Below are 14,781 nucleotides of genomic sequence, written 5' to 3' on the forward strand. Positions count from 1 at the left end.
AAGCAAATCAATAATAGTAGAAGATACCAAAAGTCTCTTCAGATACACAAAATGTAAGAGAGAGGCGAGAGTGGATATCAGACCACTGGAAAACGATGCTATTGAGGTAGAAATGGGGAACAAGGAATTGGCAGACAAACTGAATGAGTATTTTGCATCCGTCTTCACTGTGGAAGGCTCTCGCAGTATGGTGGAAGTTCCAGGTGACAGGGGTCATGAACTGTGTGAAGTTACCATTACTAAAGAGAAGGTTCTTGGGAAGCTGAAAGGTCAGAAGGTAGATAAGTCACCTGGACCAGATGGTATATGACCCAGAGTTCTGAAAGTTGTCTGACAAGATTGCGGAGGGTTTAGTAATGATTTTTCAAGAATCACTATATTCTGGAATGGTTCCAGAAGACTGGAAAATTGCAAATGTCACTCCACTCTTCAAGAAGGGAGGGGCGGAAGAAAGGAGACTATAGGCCAGTTAGTCTGACCTCAGTAGTTGCAGCCAACTATTAAGGATGAGGTTGTTTATTCATTTATGGGTCCAGGGTGAAAAAAGTATGTGAACCCTTGTATTTAATAGCAGCAATAACCTCCACCAAACACTTGCTATAGCTGCTGATCAGACTTGCACAACAAAGTGGAGGAATTTTAGTCCATCCCTCCATACAAAACTTTTCAGTTCATCAATGTTTCTGGGATACCTTGCATGAACAGCCCTCTTCAGGCCACGCCACAGCACCTCAATTGGATTAAGGTCTGGACTCTGACTTAGCCATTCAAGAACATGAATTATCTTTTTAAGCCATTCTGTTGTTGATTTACTCTTGTATTTTGGATCATTGTCTTGTTGCATTATCCAACTATTAATCTTCAGGTGACAGACCGCTACCCTGAAATTCTCCTGTAAAATCCAGTTAAGATGGTGAATCACTAAAAATACCTGGTCTCTGGTAAATTACATTAAATTATGGCTGTAAACAGCGAAGGAGGCAAGGCAAGTTCAGAGGATGAGCCAAGATGGTTTATTGCACGACTGTTGCAACTGGAGTTCCAATGCCCTCACAGCGGCCCAGGAGCAAGATTGGATCGCTCTAGGCGTCGAAAGGAGAAGTCGGAGCCCGGTCAGAGAAGTTCCGAAGCACATTCAACTGGCCTGAATGTGAGGTTGGATCACCCTGGGTGCCGAGCTGATTTGAAGAGCTTAAGAGTGGCTTCAGGCTGGACAACGGAATCTGAGCCTGGAGCAAGTCTCTGGGCAGCGTGGTCTGGGCCCAGTGCAAGGTGCGTTTCCGTTTAGATAATTTAAGTGCCAGCCCAGATTGGAAGTGAGCCAATTTCACTCACTCTCCACAATGTTGGCTCCTCTCTCTAGGGTGCAGAGCCTTTCGCTGTTGGGTCAGTTTAAACACTGGCCTAGATAGACTGAAAACACAGGATGTCAGGCAGGACGAGAGCAGATTTCACTCATTCTCTGCTATGGAAATCTTCCTGGCACTGAGGCTATGAAGACAGCCCCAGCTGCTATGCTCAGTGCCCGCTAATATGATGAACTGATAAGCGAGGCTTTGGCCTACTCTAGGGTTCAGACACCAGAACTGAATTTTGGTTTGTAATGCTGTGGTTTGCTTCAGTTGTTCACATGATTTGTACTTTTTATCTTTCTCTTGCACCGAGTCGTGGTGTTTTATTTTTATTCTTATTTTTTTTTATTGTTTTCTTTCAGATTTCTTGCTTTGTGACCACCTGTGAGCAAGCAAATCAAGGCTGTATAATGTATACATTTGTGGTAATAAATGAATCTTGAAACAATTTTAAATTCATTGTTCCCTCAACAATTGCAAACTGTCTAGGCACTGAGGCAGCAAAGTAGCCCCAAACCATGATGCTCCTTCCACTCTCTGGTCTTGGTGGGCAGTGCCCTATTTCCTCCAAACAAAGCAGTGTGCATTTCTGCCAAAAAGTTCAACTTCTGTCTCATGTGTTCACAGAACATTGTCCCAGAGGCGCTGTAGAACATTCAGGTGGTCTTTTGCAATCATGAGACATTCAACAATTTTGTTTTGGGAGAGCAGTGGTTTCCTCTGTGGTGTCCTTCCATGAACACCATTCTTGTTTTTAAAAATGCAAACACGAGGAAATCTGCAGATGCTGGAATTTCAAGCAACACACATAAAAGTTGTTGGTGAACACAGCAGGCCAGGCAGCATCTCTAGGAAGAGGTATAGTCAACGTTTCCAGCCGAGACCCTTCGTCAGGACTAACTGAAAGAAGAGCTAGTAAGAGATTTGGAAGTGGGAGGTGGAGATCTGAAATGATAGAAGACAGGAGGGGGAGGGATGAAGCCAAGAGCTGGACAGTTGATTGGCAAAAGGGATATGAGAGGATCATGGGATGGGAAGCCTAGGGAGAAAGAAAGGGGGATGGGGGGGGGGGGGAGCCTAGAGGATGGGCAAGGAGTCATAGTGAGAGGGACAGAGGGAGAAAAAGAATATATATAAAATAATAAATAAATAACGGATGGGGTACAAGGGGGAGGTGGGGCATTAACGGAAGTTAGAGAAGTCAATGTTCATGCCACACCCAGACAGAATATAAGGTGTTGTTCCTCCAACCAGAGTGTGGCTTCATTCTTGTTTAGTGTTTTTCTTATGGTGGACACTAACAATTGAACAGAGACTTTAGCAAGTTCTAGAGATCGCTGCTGATCTTTTGCTGTTATCTTTTGCAGTTCTTTTTCACTTCCTTTAGCATTGCATGTTGTGCTCTTGGTGTGATCTTTGCAGGATACCCACTCCTCGGGAGAGTAGCAACAGTACTGAGTTTCCACCATTTGCAGACAATGGTGGACTAATGAACACTCAAGTCTTTAGAAATGCTTTTGTAGCCTCTTCCAGCTGCATGCATCTCTACAATTCTTCTAAGGTGCTCTGAAAGTTGTTTTGATCGAGGTATGGTGCACATAACAGATCTTTGTGTATTTTGTTTTTATAGGGCAGGACACTTCTACAATCTAAACCTCCAATCTCATCTCATTGATTAAAACACTTGACTCCAAATAGCTTTTGTGGAAAGCATTACCCCAGGTTCACATACTTCTCCTAACAAATATATGTAATATTGGATCATTTTTCTCAGTAAATAAATGAACAAGCATAACGTTTTGGGGTTACTTAATTTATTGGATTCCCTATCTAGCTTTAGGACGCATGAAGATCTGATCACATTTTAGGTCATATTTATGCAGAAATAGAAGAAATTCTACAGAGTTCACAAACTTCCTAGCACCACTGTACAAAGATCCCTGCAGCATCCGATGACCCTGTGATCTGTCTTGGAGGCCAACATCTGACTGTCTTTCAAGAGGGTGAACCCTCACAAGGCAGCAGGGCCCAATGAAGTATACGGTTAGGCTCTGAAAACCTGTGCCAGCCAGCTAGGAGTAGTCAAAGACATTTTCAATCTCTCGCTGCTACAGTCAGAAGTTCCCACCTGCTTCAAAAGGGCAACACTTACGCCAGTGCCCAAGAGCAGTGTGAGCTGCCTCAACAACTATTGTCCAGTGGCACTCAAATCCAGTGATGTAACGCTTTGAGAAGTTGATCATGGATAAGAATCAACTCCTGCCTCAGAAAGCACCTGCACCCATTATAATTTGCCTATCACCTCAATAGGTCTGCAGCAGACCTCAATAGCTCTTCATGAAGCCTTGGCTCACCCAGACAATGCAATACTTATGTCAGAATGTAGTTTATTGACTATCGCTCAGCATTTAACACCACCATTCCTACAGTCCTGATTGAAAAGCCACAGAACCTAGGCATCTGTACCTTCTTCTGCAACCGGATCCTCAATTTCCTAACCGGGAGACCACAATCTGTGCAGATTGGAAATTACATCCTCACCTCACTGACAATTGACAATGGTGTTTCACAGGGATGTGTGCTTAGCCTAGTGCTCCACTCTCCCTACACCCAGGACTCTGTGGCTAGGCATAGCTTAAATGCCATCCATAAATTTGCTGAAGATAGAATTTCAGATGGTGAGGAAAGGGCATACAGGAGCAAGAGATACCAGCTAGTTGAGTGGTGTCACAGCAATAAGCTTGCACTCAGCATCAGGAAGACCAAAGAGCTGTTTGTGGACTTGAGGAAGGGTAAAACAAGAGAATACAAACTAAACCTCAGAGGGATCAGAAGTGAGCAATTTCAAGTCCCTGGGTGTCAATATTTCTAAGGGGCTATGGGATATGTTGCTATAAAGGAGGCAAGACAGCAGCTACATTTCATGAGGAGTTTGAGACGATCTGCTTTGTCAACTAAAACACCGAAAAACTTCTACAAATGTACCATGTAGAGCATTCTGACTGTGCCACTGTCTTGTATTGGGGCGGGGGGGGGGGGGGGGGAAGAGGGGGCTACTGCCCAAGATCAAAATAAGTTGCAGAAACAAAATCAGTCAGCTCCATTATGGGCATCAGCCTCCATGGTATCCAGGAGTGAAGCTGTAGGAAGGCTGTGTCCATCATTAAAGACCCCCACCTCCCAGTACATGCCCTCTTCCCACTTACCATCAGGAAGGAGGTACAGAAGCCCAAAGGCACACACACAACAATTTAGGAACAGCTTCTTCCCCTCTGCCATCTGATTTCTAAATGGACATTAAACCCATAAACACCATCTCACCACTTTATTATTTGTTATACTGCACTACTTATTTTAACTTAACTATTTAATGGCGATACATACACACACAGAATGCAACTCAGCTTTTTCCTCTATATTTATCACATATTTCATTGTACTGCTGCTGTAAAATTAACAAATTTCACAACACATGCCAATGATATTAAATCTGATTCTGATATTGGCACCCTTATCTTTTTATTTCCTCTTTTCTCCCTTTATAGCATTTTTTGCTGCTTTTGAAAGCTTTCCAATCCTTTAACTTCCCACTAATTTCAGCTGTTATCCCATAGAATCATAGAAATCTACAGCACATTACAAGCCCTTCAGCCCACAATGCTGTGCTGACCATGTAACCTACTCTAGAAACTGCCTAGAATTACCCTACTGCATAGCTCTATGTACCTATTTAAGAAGACCCCACTTTATCTGCCTCTACTACTGTTGCTGACATTCCCCTTGTATCTACTTTCAAGCACCTTAAAACTATACCCCCTCGTGTTAGCCATTTTAGCTGGGAAAACCCCTCTGGCTATCCACACAATCGAAGTCTCTCATCATCTTATACGCCTCTATCAGATCACCTCATTCTCCATCGCTCCAAGGAGAAAAGGCCAAGGGAACAAAGTACACGCACACACATACAACCAAGGGAAAAGTCAATACGATACCCGACACCCTTGACTCTGTGCGGGCACGGCTCTTAAGACATTAGGGACGATACCCACAGCCCTAATCCTATTCAATGCACAACTCACCAACGGCAGGGCGGTCCCTCAGAGTTAACAAAAAAAGAGAAAGGGTCAAGCACACGTGGCTTCCTTTATAGTGCAGCAGGAATGATGAATCCAGCCCAGGTGATTCACGGAGAAGCCAATAGCTCGCTAATTACCAAGGCCAATTGCTCGAGGTCAAGTACAAGGCTAATTAAAGGGGTCAATGGTTCGGTATGCATTGATGGGCGAGGAGGGGGCAAACCTTGATTGGCAGGTGGCGTCTTTCGACCAGGTAAATGGGCAGTGCTGTCATGTGACAGTCACGACCCCTCCAATACACTGTTCTTCTGTTTTAATGTTGTCATTGACTTCTCTTGTCAGTCACGGTTGCCTAATTCTCCCCCTGGGATGTATCTACACCACATTTTCCCTTTTACATGTTTTTTCGATCTCCTGTTTTAAATTGCAGTTAACATCTGGGGTACCGCTTGGAGGCCTATAGACAATTCCCATCGGGATGCTTTTATCCTTGCAGCTTCTCAGCTTTCCGATGAGGGGAACTCACCTGAATCTCTTGGTGAATCCAGCGACTGTTGAACTTGGGCAACAACGTACTCTCTCGTCTCGCTGGCCAGCTTCTCTCCGTCGTGGCGAGTGTCCGAACCTCACTTGCTGCTCGTACCTTTCGTACTCACACAGTCTCTTTCTCAAACGTGCACGGTATTCACTCACTCTCCGTTTAGACCTGACACTGTCCTCACCATCTGATGTTTGTCCTAATAAAGATAAACTAGGCGCACAACCCGATCCCAATGGTAGCTTCCGGTTCCGGGCCAGGGCCTCGCATTGCCTGCTGGGAACACAGCCACAATCATTGACTCTTATTACAGTATCTCATCTTCTCGTTATTTAGGTTCAAGAGGGTTAGGAGCATCAGAAATCGCCGTCAGTGACCCAGCGATCAAATGGATTGAATTGACTTTATTACTTACATCCTATACATACATGAGGAGTGAAAATCTTTACGTTACGTCTCCGTCTAAATGTGCAATTTATAGTAATTTGTACTAAATAGTATCAACGTGAATTAATCAGTCTGATGGCCTGGTGGAAGAAGCTGTCCCGGAGCCTGTTGGTCCTGGCTTTTATGCTGTGGTACCGTTTCCCGGAAGGAAGCAGCTGGAACAGTTTGTGGTTGGGGTGACTCGGGTCCCTAATGATCCTTCGGGCCCTTTTCACACACCTGTCTTTGTAAATGTCCTGAATAGTGGGAAGTTCACATCTACAGATGTGCTGGGCTGTCTGCACCACTCTCTGTAGAGTCCTGTGGTTGAGGGAAGTACAGTTCCCTTACCAGGCGGTGATGCAGCCAGTCAGGATGCTCTCAGTTATGCCCCTGTAGAAAGTCCTTAGGATTTGGGGACTCATGCCAAACTCCTTCAACCGTCTGAAATGAAAGAGGCGCTGCTGTGCTTTTTTCACCACACAGCTGGTGTGTACAGATCATGTGAGGTCCTCTGTGATGTTTATGCCAAGGAACTTAAAGCTGTTCACCCTCTCAACCCCAGATCCATTGATGTCAATATGGATTAGCCCGCCTCCATTCCTCCTATAATCCACAACCAGTCTCCTTTGTTTTTGCAACATTGAGGGAGAGGTTTTCTTGACACCACTGTGGCAGGGTGATGATAAATGCACAGGCGTCAGGGTCACTGATGGGCCTGAATATCGCGTATGTGCTCAGTGGAGAAATGGCAGGGAGTAGAAGTGGGGACTTCATCAGTACCGAAGTCCTCACCCCAACTAAGGGACAATTGCTGTGAGCTCAACCCAGACCCACCGTGGCCTCCCAAACCCGGGATAATCCCAATCCTCCCCATCTATCTCAGGCCCTGAGAAGCTTTTTGCTGATGAGTGAAGACGCTGGCGCCATTTCTGCGGCGCATGTGCATCCCTGAAACCATAACGGATAGACAGCTCTATTGTTCGTGGGGGTTTCTAGGTATAGAGGCAGCCACGGGTGTGACACTTCCATGACATTGTCCACTGGTCTGTAAGCAAAGGTCTGTAGCAGATGGACCTCCCAGATACTGCCGAGCTCTAGCTATCTAAATCCAAGGATTGGGAACACGGAACAAAAATATAGTTCCATGTTAATTAGTGCTGCATGAAAAAAGTATAACAAATCCTTCCTTCAAGATTCAAAGTACATTTATTGTCAAAGAATATATAAATTATGCAACCTTGAGATTTGTTTGCTTACAGGCAGTCGCAAAGCAAGAAACCCGAAAGAACCAATTTAGAAAAAATAAAAGTCCAACACTCGATGCACAAGGGAAAGTGGGGGGGAAGCACAGATCATGCACACAATTGAGGCAAACAGAAACATTCCGAACCGAATTGAGTCTTCAGATCTGAACCTTGGAGTAGGCCCAAAGCCTTGCCTGTCGGTTCAGCTTCAGTTCTTGGGAAAATCACCTTTGTTCCATCTCCTCTTGTTCTGGATCATCTACCCGCATTATTCCTCATTCTCTCTGGGTACATTATGATATCAAGTACCTTCGTCCTAGGCAGCAAGTAACCTGCAGCTCTGACATCACAAAAGTGCCTAACTCTAATGATGCTGTCCTCCCATTGGAATTGCCATTGATAGTTCAACACTGTCAATCACTTGGGGGGGGGGGGGTCAGAGTAGTTAGAACATCTCAGGGAGCAGCCGTGTGATACCATGCACTCTTTGCAGTGAGTTGTGGTGCAGCCGCCAATTGGAGATTGGAAGAAGTGTAAGAAGACACAGCTAACTCAGGGTTGCCGATTGAGTAGAAAAGGCATCAACTCATGTCAGTTTGATGTTTTGAGCAGTGGACAATCAGCATGCATGACTGATTGGCAAGAACAAATTAAAGTAAGGCAGGGGCAAGTAAAACAGCAATTGTCAGAGTTAGAGGCCTTAGCTCTTTAAGGCTTCAACGAGGAGAGGTTTCAGTCAGAGAAGCCAACAAAAAGCGTGGGTAGAGTTTTTTTTCCTGCCACAGTTTATCTTTTATATTTGCTTAGTAGTGATGCTAGGCAGGAGAGTGGAATGTTCCACTTGTGAGATGTGGGAAGGCAGGGAGACCTCTAGCCTACAGCTGCAAGAAGTGTAACCCACTGCAGCTTCTAACAATCCGTGTTAAGGAGTTGAAGTTGGAACCGGATGAACTCTGGATCATTTGGGAAGTTGAAGGGGTAATAGATATGATAGGAGGTTCACACCATGCTTAACAACATGGCAGCTAAGATCAGGGTTCAATTCCCACTGCTTTCTGTAACAAATCACTACTGTTAGTGTTGGACTCTGCAAGTAACGTTGCTGTTCAGCAAACCCAGTTCTGCACCCTGATCACTGGGCATGGGAGGAGTTTTTTCTGCTGATGTTCACTTGTAATGGGACTGGAGTTTAATATTCTGGATCTGTGACTAATAATTTTTAAACTCTGCATCAGGAACGAATGACACTATTAGTTAACTACCCTATTCCCTGCTCATTTCAATGTTATGGCCCTTTTCTATTCTTCTAAAGGGCTGTGTTCCACACTGCTGTGCTGCTAAACTACAACACTGTCCTCCAAAGTCTGAAAGCAGAATGGGGAACCATAAGTTGGATGTTCAGGTGAGCAGGGCTAGAAACCAGAGGTGAATCAGTACAGGGCAGAGTTTTGGGCTCTGGACAGTGGTAGGGGCTAAGAGCTCATGACAAAGAGTAGGGAAACAGCAAATGGGGGGAGAAGCAATGAATGACATGGTATCAACATTTGGAATCTGATTATCCATGTTCTGGCTTCTTCCCCCTTCCTTCCCAGTCCTGATGAAGGGTCTCGACTCAAAGCATCAACCATTTATTCCCCTCCATAGATGTTGCCTGACCTGCTGAGCTCCGACATTTTGTGTGTGTTGCTCTGGATTTGCAGCATCTGCAGAATCTCTTGTGTTTATAATTCTCCAAGTGTGGCTTCGCCAGTGCCCTAAACAACTGCACTATAACTACCAAACCTTTGTACTCAATGCCCTGATTTATGCAGGTGAGTGTGCCAAAAGCCTTCTTTAGCACCCTGTCAACCTTCGACTCTTGCTTCAGTAAGCCATGCATGTGTACTCCAAGATTTCTGTCCTGCACCCCAAGGCCTTACCATTCATTATGAAAGTCCAACCCAAATTTGACTTTCCAAAATGCAACATCCCAGACTTATCTGAAGTAAACTCCGCTTGCCATTCCTCAGCCTATGTACTCAACTGACCAAGATTGCTCTGTAATTTTTGGTCACCTTTTTCACTGGCCACTATGCCACCCATTTCAGTGTCATCTGCAAATTTACTAACCTTGCCCTGTACGTTCTCATCCAAATCACTGATATTGATGACAAACAATAATGTGTTCTGCACCAATTTCCATGACACAGCGCTAGTTACAGGTCTCCAGTCAGAGAACTAACCTTCCAACTTGAACACCTGCTTTTCACCATCAAGCCAATTGACTAACAGATTAGTCAGCTATCCCCGGATTCCTTGTGATCTGGACTTCCAGAGCAGTCTACCAAAGATCAAAGAACATTTATTATCAAAGTATGTATACTATATACAACCTTGAGATTCGTCTCCTTACAGCCAGCTACAAAACAAAGAAACCCAATAGAACCCAGTAAAAAAAAATCAAACACCCAATGTGCAGAAACAAATCTCACAAACAATAACAGTAAGCAAATAACATTCATAACTGAAGTTCACGAAAGTGAGTCCACAGACGTGAAGCCAGCAAGTGATTTAGGAGCCTGTCATTTGCAGACCACAGCCTCCATTCAGCACAGAGACAAGCAGACCTCACGGAGCAGTGAGCCAAACACTGGCCTGTCCATCGCCTCCACCTCTGACACCCCGACCTTTTCAATCAGGCCTGGTGCTTAAGTCATCCAAACATCAACTGTTCCTTGCTCGATTCAGTCCGTACACAACCTTTTCCATTTGGCCCAGTGCTTAAATCAATCAAACTGGGGCTCCTCCCTTGCTCTCGGGCCCGGAATCCGTCTCGACTCTGACAGTGCAGAATACCCCGTGGCTGTACCCCTCAATATGAAATATAATGGATACTGGTGTGGGGAATGACGCACCGGGGGAAGCCATAGCAACCAGGTCTCTGGCACCGTCTGGCTCTGTAGCTCAGAGGGAATTAGGGAGAAGAGGGGTGCAGTAGTGATAGGGAATTCCATGATTAGAGGAGCAGAAAGCAGATTCTGTGGCATGAAAGAGACACCCAGATGGTATGTTGCCTCCCTGGTGCCAGTGTCAGGGACGTCTCGGATGGGGTTCACAGCGTTCTAAAGAAAGAGGGTGAGCAGCCAGAAGTCTTGGTACATATTGGCATCAATGGCATAGGTATCCATTCCAGAGGGCAGAGCTTAGGATGACGGCGCCTAATGACGACTCTTTTGCTTGCATCTTTGGAAACAGCTCTATTTCTATCTTTAATATCTCTCTTTCTTTTCCTTTTCAGGGTTCTTTTGAAGACCCTGACCTGGAGTTACACATTGACTTCGGTTCTTAGCGGGAATGGGACCCGCTCTCAGGGATGAGAGATGAGTTCATTAGAGACAAGATTGTTCTTGGGCTACTATACACCAAACTGTCAGAGAGACTTTTGTTGAAGGCAAATCTTACATCGAGAAAGCTATTGTTATGGTCAGGCAGAGTGAGGGTGCTTGTCAGCAACAGGCAGATCTGAAGCACGACAATGATGTTGAGGTAAACGAGGTGCAGTCAGAAAGACTACAGAAAGAAATGACAGTGGAGCTCAGCTCAAACAAAACAGACAAGCGAAACAAAGAGCAGGTAAAATGTTCAAACGCAGGAGATGCGGCAAGTTTCCATTCCCCATCAAAGAGCTCTGTCCAGTGTAGTCCCCTGGTGAGCCTCAGGCTCGCTCAGCTCGCTTTCGTCTAGGGGGAGCAGCCTTCGGCCCTGTCAAACTGGGTAATCAAGTTTGTGTGGGTGCTGTGTGATGTACCCCTCCCCTCCAAATAACAGACAATGCACCATATGCGATTGAATGATTACACTTTATAGATCTTACTAGAACTACGTAATTAATAGAGATAAAATATAAAAGGAAAGTAAAAGGTGCCAAACTTATCAAAGTTCAACCACTTCGTGCACACAGTTGCAGCTCAAGTAACGGAGTCCTCTTTCCACCATTCGATCCCTTCCGACCCCCTCGACCCGCTGCCTGGGACCAACCACAGTGGTCGACCAGAGTGTGTCCAGTTCTCTTCGGTTCTCCTCCCCAAAACCCTGGGCCTCGGACTCCCACTCGGGGTCCGTCCCGTCGCCCAGCTTATAGCATCACGTCTCACTGTCCCCATCCGCCTTCTGCTCCAAAGACCGCAAAACACAATAGCTTACAGACACACAAAAAAGAATAACATCTATCCCAATTGGTTCGTTGTTCCTCTTATCAATAATATAACCCAAACAAGCAGAGAGAGAGAGAGAACTCCTTACATCACAGTTATTATTACAGAAAAGCCGTTTTAATTATAACATAACAAAGAAGCCATTTTGTTAGCCTTCACAGTAACATAAAAGAAGAAACCCCTTTCACCAGCAAAATAAGTGAAAATCCACAAATGCAATAGAGTTGGCCATCAAAAAGCTAGTGTCACTCAAGAAACAGTTCTTTAGGAGGCCAAAGAAGACCATGATTCAGATAAAGAGAGAGCTTTCCTTGAGGCTCTAGATTCAAATAGATTAGGCTGATGGAACACACACCAATCCTCATAGAGGGATCAGAAGTGGAGTTAGTGAGCAGCTTCCTGGGTGTCAAGATCTCTGAGGATCTAACCTGGTCCCAACATACCGATGTAGTTATAAAGAAGGCAAGACAGTGGCTATACTTTATTAGGAGTTTGAAAAGATTTGGCATGTCAACAAATACACTCAAAAACTTCTATAGTTGTACTATGGAGAGCATTCTGACAGGCTGCATCACTGTCTGGTATGGAGGGGCTACTGCACAGGACCGAAAGAAGCTGCAGAAGGTTGTAAATCTAGTCAGCTCCATCTTGGGCACTAGCCTACAAAGTACCCTGGTCATCGTGTGGATAGTCAGAGGCTTTTTCCCAGGGCTGAAGTGGCTAGCATAAGAGAGCACAGTTTTAAGGTGCTTGGAAGTAGCTACAGAGGAGATGTCAGGGGTAAGTTTTTTACGCAGAGAGTGGTGAGTGCCTGGAATGGGCTGCCGGTGACGGTGGTGGAGGCAGATATATAAGCGTCTTTTAAGAGACTCCTGGATAGGTACATGGAGCTTAGAAAAATAGAGGGCTATGGGTAACCCTAGGTAATTTCTAAGGTAAGGACATGTTTGGCTCAGCTTTGTGGGCCGAAGGGCCTCTATGTTTCTATCTTTAGGGAGCGGTATCTCAGAAAGGCAGTGTCCATTATTAAGGCCCTCAGTACCCAGGGCATGCCCTTTTCTCACTGTTACTATCAGGTAGGAGGTACAGAAGCCTGAAGGCACACACTTGGTGATTCAGGAACAGCTTCTTCCCCTCTGGCATCCAATTCCTAAATGGATATTGAATCTTTGGACACTACCTCACTTTTTTAAAATATACAGTATTTCTGTTTTTGCATGTTTTTAAAAATCTATTCAATATACATAATTTATTTACTTGTTTATTTATTATTTTTATTTATTATTTTTTCTCTCTCTGCTAGATTATGTATTACATTGAACTGCTGCTGCTAACTTAACAAATTTCACGTCACATGCCGGTGATAACAAACCCGATTCTGAATTAGGGGATCGCTGCGTTGAACACCTTTGCACCATCCTCCACAAGCGGGACTTCCCGGTGGCCAAGCATTTTAATTCCGATACCCACTCATGTTCCGACAAGGCAATCCACAGCCTCCTCTTGTGCCAAGACGAGCCCACACTCAGGGTGGAGGAGCAACACTTTACATTCTGTCTAGGTACCCTCCACCCTGATGGCATGAATATTGATTTCTCCTTCCGGAAAACAAATCCCACAGTCCTTCCTCTGTCCTGACGAAGAGTCTCGGCCTGAAACGTCGACTGTACCTCTTCCTAGAGATGCTGCCTGGCCTGCTGCGTTCACCAGCAACTTTGATGTGTTTTGCTTGATTCCAGCATCTGCAGAATTCCTCGTGTTTGCGTCCTTCCTCTATTCCCCACTCTGAGCTTTGACTTCTTCTCACCTGCCTATTACTTTCCCCGAGTCCCCTCCTCCTTCCCTCTCTCCTATGGTCTTTCTTTCCCACCCACCTGGCTCCACCTAGCTTCTTTCTCTCTTCCCCCCTCTTATGTTTTTATTCTGGCACTTTCCCCCTTCCTGCTTAGTCCTGATGAAGGGTATCGGTCCGAAATGTAGACTGTTTATTCTTCACCATAGGTGCTGCCGAGTTCCTGCGTGATTTCCTCGCATGCGCGCACATTGGGATGGCCGTGTTCCGGGAAATCGCGCATGCGTTCAGCGAACAAAGGGCTCGGTGAATCGGCGACGCGCGCGAAATGCTGGAGGAACTTAGCAGGTCAGACAGAGCAGAGAGTCGACGTTTCATCCGCAGATCTTCTCTAGTTTGTGACTGGAGAATCGGCAGTGAGTCTTTGGGCGGGGGTTCATCGGTACCGGCGTCAGAGCCGCGACTGAGGGACAGTGACTGTGAGCTCCGGCCACACCGTGCCTCCGACCCCGGGGACAGGCCAGGGCCTTTCCCTCTCTGTCTGCCCCCATCCGATCCGTCCCCGGGCCCATTTCAGTAGCGTATGCGCATCGCTGGGACCGTGGCGGGTAGATGGGTGTCTCATTCGCGGGGATTTCTGGGTAAAGGGGCACCCATGGGTGTCATTACCAGCGTAATTTTTTCCGCCAGTACAGGGGAGGGAATGAGAGCAGTTGGATCTCTCAGACACTGCCGAACTCCAGATATCTAAATCCATGGATTGGGAACTCGGAACAAATATATAGTTCTAACTGAATCTCTGATGAAGAAAAGACCTTCCATAAGACCATGACATGTAGGAGCAGAATTTGGCCCGTCGAGTCTGCGCCACCATTTCATCATGGCTGATCCATTTTCCCTCTCAGCTCCTTTTCTCTCTCTCTCCCTCCTCCCCCTCCCCCCCCCCATCCATTCATTCCTTCTCATCTCTGTTCTAAAAGGATACCCCTCTATTCTGAAACTGTGCCTTCTGGTCATAGACTCTCCCACTATAGGAATCATCCTCTCCACATCCACTCTATCAAGGCCTTTCACCATTCAATAGGTTTCAATTAGATCACCCCTCATTCTTCTGAATTCCAGTGAATACGGGCCCAGAGCCACCAGATACTCTTCAT

The 14,781-nt window shown here is 45.6% G+C and overlaps 2 protein-coding genes across 3 annotated transcripts in view; one reads left to right on the plus strand and one right to left on the minus strand.

Annotated features, from left to right (window-relative positions):
• LOC140190124 (uncharacterized) overlaps positions 1-14,781 on the plus strand; it is a 57,732-nt gene that overhangs the window by 21,922 nt on the left and 21,029 nt on the right. The gene's annotated exons all lie outside the window — the stretch shown is intronic.
• The window catches only part of LOC140190123 (uncharacterized), a 34,716-nt gene that overhangs the window by 6,322 nt on the left and 13,613 nt on the right, over positions 1-14,781 (minus strand). The window contains exons 1-2 of one of the 2 annotated variants that reach the window (XM_072246622.1): positions 13,205-13,671; positions 5,955-6,239 (exon numbers count right to left, since the gene is read on the minus strand). The gene's annotated coding sequence lies outside the window, so the exon portion shown is untranslated. Of the gene's footprint in view, positions 1-5,954; positions 6,243-13,204; positions 13,672-14,781 lie in introns of those variants that run through there. The other variant, XM_072246621.1, reaches the window with a different exon arrangement.

This window comes from Mobula birostris, chromosome 29, assembly GCF_030028105.1.
Source record: "Mobula birostris isolate sMobBir1 chromosome 29, sMobBir1.hap1, whole genome shotgun sequence".
Lineage (NCBI taxonomy): Eukaryota > Metazoa > Chordata > Chondrichthyes > Myliobatiformes > Myliobatidae > Mobula > Mobula birostris.